Raw genomic sequence first — 5,024 nt, 5'->3', positions numbered from 1 at the left:
TGTAGATAACAAATTAGCCAAAAACGTTAGCATGCTGTTAAAAGATGAGCTAAACTCTAAATTAGCCTAAAATTCCCCAGTAAACTAAGCTAGTTGAAAACGTTAGCATGCTGTTAAAATATTAGCTAAACTCTAAATTAGCCTAAAATTCTTCAGTAAACTAAATGAGTCAAAACGTTCGCCTGTTGTTAAAATAGAGGCTAAATTCTAAATTAGCACCAAAAAAAGAAAAACAAAATCTGATAGACAACAAATTAGTCAAAAACGTTAGCATGTTGCTAAAACTATCAGTAAACTAAACTAGTCAAAAGTTAGCATGCTGTTAGAATATTAGCTAAACTCCCAAAAAGCCTAAAATTCCTCAGTAAAAATGTTAGCCCATTGCTAAAATAGAAGCTAAACCTTAAATTAACTAAAAAAAAAAAAAATAAAAATAAAAAAATCTGGTAAATAACAAACGAGCCAAAAACGTTAGCATGTTGCTAAATTATTAGCATTTTTTTAATTACTATAAAAGATGAAAACAGCTCATGAATATACAGTATTTTAGGCTCATTCATTACTTATATACAGGGCAAATTTTGCTCCATATTTCAAAAACTATAAAGTTTATGAATACCAAAAATAGATCTAGTAATGTCCTGAACGAGCTGAACATTTTGATACCAAGATTGCTGAATCGCTGAAAGTGTGATTGAGTTTTTACGCATCAAAAATCATTTGTAAAAGAGCAGGAGAATTGAATGCTCACTAAGCATTCACACTATGATAAACTTCAGCAACACCCAACGTACTGTTAAAATGAACATGTTGCAATTTCCAACTGCTGTTCTGTTCATACAAGCAGCCCAGATTAAAAGGATATACTGTAAATTTGCTGGCACAAAGAGAGTAGAGCTGATAAATCCATCACAAAAAGAACACACCTGAAGGTAAAGTAAGGCAGACAGGTCAGCACAAAGACGATGAGACGCTAGTCTCAACAAGAGAGCACAACCCAGACTGTTTACAGCGGCCTTTTAGCTGCGACTTTTTTTTAAAGGGGATCCACTTCATTTTTCTTTAGATTTCTAATGAGAGATTTCATATGGAATAACCCAACAAACCACTGCGTACTCGTGTTGTTCAGACAGAGGACGACTGAAAAACAGTAAGCAGCTGTGAGGCTGAGCTAGCGAGAAAGAAGCTCCTTGTTCTCCTTTCTTTGCTATCAGAATGGCAGCGATTCATTCAACCGTCATTAGCATGCACGCCACGCTAGCAGCGAGCAGCCCCAGACAGCCCAGCCCTTCAGGAACTGCAGCAGAGGACAAGTTTGCATCAAACTGCGAAAGCATCAACACTTCCACAATGTCATTTTCCAACACAAATCTTTTGCCTTTTTATTAAATCTCATTTTATTGAACCGTTTCTTTCTTTTCCCTCCAGATGGGTCTTTCAGGGGGTGAGGATAGCAGAATACAGTGGGTGTCGTCAATCCCACTTCATTCCAGTGGGAAAGGCTGGAATCTCAATTAGGATTTCCACCGCTAAACCCCCCCCCCCACCACCAGTGTGAACATGAATAATGCTTTGTGTACAGCTGGAATGACAAAGCCAATGAGAGGAGAGCAGGGCGATGGGGGCAAAACCCGCTGAGTTTGAACCAACTAACCTCCGAGGCCGCCGCTCTGGGCAGCGATGGGAGAGAAAGTCCGTTAGAAATCCACATGGGATTAAAAGTGCTGCACAGACTCTGCTTTGTAAAAAAAGTTCCAAAAAAAATGACAAAGCCTTGATGACCTCTGGCTGAAAAAACGTCATGATTAAGTGCAGAACATGACAATAGTGACAGCGAAAAAAGAAAAGTTTGACAAGACATTTCTGAGCCTTTGAGCACAAACACCTAGTACCCAGAGAAAATACATTTTGGACATAGAAAATGACCCTCCCTCTTAAGACGATGACATTGATGGTGAGCAAAACTAGAAAAAATAATAAATAATAATAATACTTGGCCCGAAAATTTCTTAAAAAAAAAAATAAATAAATAAATAAATACATATTTAAATAACACTAACATATGACAGAATATTAGGGCCATTTTACAAGCAAAAAATGTTTCTAAATTACGACTTTAAAGACGTAAACTAGTGAGAATGAAAACAAATAAGTCGTAAATGTTAAACTACAAGAATAAAGTCATATATTTATTCCTTTTTTCTCATAAATGTGTGATTTTAAATCCATAACATAAAAAAAACATGTTTTTGTATGACTGTATGCTCACTTTGACTTTAATCTTGTAAATTTAGAACCAAATCTCATAAGTTTACACTTTTTAATAAATTTATGAGAAAAATTATTAATTCACAAGAAAAAAAACGCTACTCTAAAATTTCTAGAATAAAGTTGTATATATCTGACTTTAAGAGTCCTAGGCTAAAGTTATGATTTATTTGTAAATCTTTTACTTTAAAGTCATTATTTTAAAAATATTTTTTGCTTTATGACTTTTAATTTTGAAAATGTACAACTTTAAATCTTGTAAATAACGAGATAGATGTCGTAAATTTGCAAGAACAAAAAACTGTTCTTGTTAGATTACGAGAATAAAGTCGTATATTTATAACTTTTAAAGTCATGAAATAAGTTTCCCATTTTTTATGTTTTTATTGTAAATTTACAAATTTAAAGTCATCATTTTGAAAAAAAATGTTTTGCTTAGATCGAATGCTCACTGTGACTTTAATCTCAGAACTTTATAACATAAAATCTTGTAAATTAACAACTTTAAATATAGCAAATTTATGAGAAAAAATTCAAAAATTTGCAAGAAAAACAAAGTGGTAAATAGTAAATTACATGAATAGTCTTATATTTATAAAATAAAGCAAAATCTTAATTTAAAATCAATTTCTTTTGCTTGGATGTATGCTCACTTTGACTTTAAATCTCGTAAATTAACTATTTTAAATTTGGTAAATTTGCAAGGAAAACAGTTGTAACTTTTAAATTATATGAAAAAAGTAATATATTTATGACTGGAAACATCATAGACTAAATTTATGACAGTTTTCATAAATTTACCACTTAAAAGTAAAAAAATATTTTTTTGCTTGGACTGTATGCTCACTTTGACTTAAATCTCGTAAATTTACAATATTAAATCTTGTAAATGTACGAGAAAAAAAGTTCAAAATTTACAAGAAAAAATTTGTAACTGTTAAATAATGTGAAAAAGTCGTATATTTATGACTTTAAAAGATGGTCTCAATTTTTTACTTTTTTTCTCGCAAATTTCTGACTTTAAAGTCTTAACTTAAAAAACTATTTTGCTTCGACTGTATGCTTACTTTGACTTTAAATGTTGTAAATTTACAAGAAAAAAAAAAGTCGTAACTGGTAAATTACGAGAATAAAGTCGTATATATTTGACTTTAAAAGTCATAGGCTGTATGGTTTTTTTCTTATAAATTTACAAATTTAAAGTCGTAACTTAAAAAACATCTTTTTCCTTGGACTGTACCCTAACTTCGACTTTAATCTCAGAAATGTAAGATTTTAATCCCGTAAATTATGAGAAAAAAGTCGTAACTGTTAAATTATGAGAATAAACTTTATTAATGACTTTAAAAGTCCCTGGCAAAATTTATGACACTTCTTTCTCAAATTTTGTAAATTTAAGAGAAAAAAAGTTGTGAATTCACGGGATAGAAGGTTGTAATTGTTATAAAGAATAAAGTTGTATATTTATGACTGTAAAAGTCACAGGCTAAGTTGTAAATGTATGACTTTAAAGTTGTAATTTTTAAAAGAAATGTCATTTTGCTTGGACTGTACGCTCACTTCAACTTTAATCTTTAAAGTTTTTTTTTTTTTTTTGTGGCCCTAATACTCACTTGTACTAATAAAATCAAAACGCACACGTCGAGGATATCTAAAGAATGTTTGGTAATCATTATGGGATGGCCACACGACCTACAGCTTGGCGGCCATTTTGTGGCAAAGTGTGAGTTTTGGCGATTTTTTAAACAATATGGGAAAAGGAAACTTTTCTTCAAGCGATCTTGACAACATTTCCCACACATGTCACCAGCCTAAGTCTACAACCACCTCAGAAGTTACATTGACCTTTGGAAGAGGCCGCCATCTTCATTTTCAAGGTAAAAAAAACAACTTTAGTAAAAGTTACAACCGGAAACTTGTCATTTTTATCTACAAAGCTGCTTGAGCATCGTTGGGAAGCTACTGTGCAAAAAAAGTTGTAGATGTTGAACGGTTGAAACTGTTGCGATCAGAGTTAGTTTATATCTTCATATGCAGAACTTGACTGAACTAACGAATGAGGAGCGGTGAAAAGGAAGCCTGAGCTACTTAGTCCTGGTGACCCTAATCCTCCAACAAACCATTGTATCAGCAATCCCCAAACGCTCTGCTGCAGCCTCTGTTATGTTGACTAATCTGCTCCAACTAATTACCATTTCTAGGGAGACTCTGGATATACGAGAAGTAGGAAATGTCAGCTGAAAAAAATGAAAAATAAAGATGGGATTTTGAAGAAATATTGGGCGTAAATGTGACATCACCAACAATCAGGATAATAACTAATTAGTTAGGATGATAATCTTCAAAGAAGCTTTATTTCTTCTGCTGACTTTGCCAAAGCAGACAGACACAATCTCCAGTGCAGCTCTTCGAGCTGGCACATGAAACACTCAGTAGGTTGACTTATCACCCAAAGCAGTCGGTGCAGCCACTCCTTAGGCTAATATTAGGACCTGCTGGTCACATGACATCCATGTGGCCCCGAGCCGCAACATGAACAACTAATAATCTGCTCTTGAGCTGATAAGAAACCGGATTTTGATAAGGAGGAGAAGGTAATTCCACTACTTTGAACACACTACTTTAATGATACTAATTCTTACTTGTTAAATTAGAACTTAAAACCAAAACTGTTTCTGTCATATTTTTTATCGAATATTTATAAATGTTTTACAGTTTGGATGGCATTTGGAAATGTCCTCCGCTGTCTTCAATTT

At 33.0% G+C, this 5,024-nt stretch overlaps 1 protein-coding gene across 1 annotated transcript in view; it reads right to left on the bottom strand.

The window, feature by feature from the left end:
- The window catches only part of LOC112147631 (solute carrier family 22 member 23), a 50,910-nt gene that overhangs the window by 19,259 nt on the left and 26,627 nt on the right, over window positions 1-5,024 (bottom strand). The window lies entirely within an intron of this gene.

This window comes from Oryzias melastigma, linkage group LG17 (assembly GCF_002922805.2).
Source record: "Oryzias melastigma strain HK-1 linkage group LG17, ASM292280v2, whole genome shotgun sequence".
Lineage (NCBI taxonomy): Eukaryota > Metazoa > Chordata > Actinopteri > Beloniformes > Adrianichthyidae > Oryzias > Oryzias melastigma.
The sequence above is the reverse complement of the archived record's forward strand: the minus strand, read 5'-3'. Positions and strand labels throughout refer to the sequence as shown.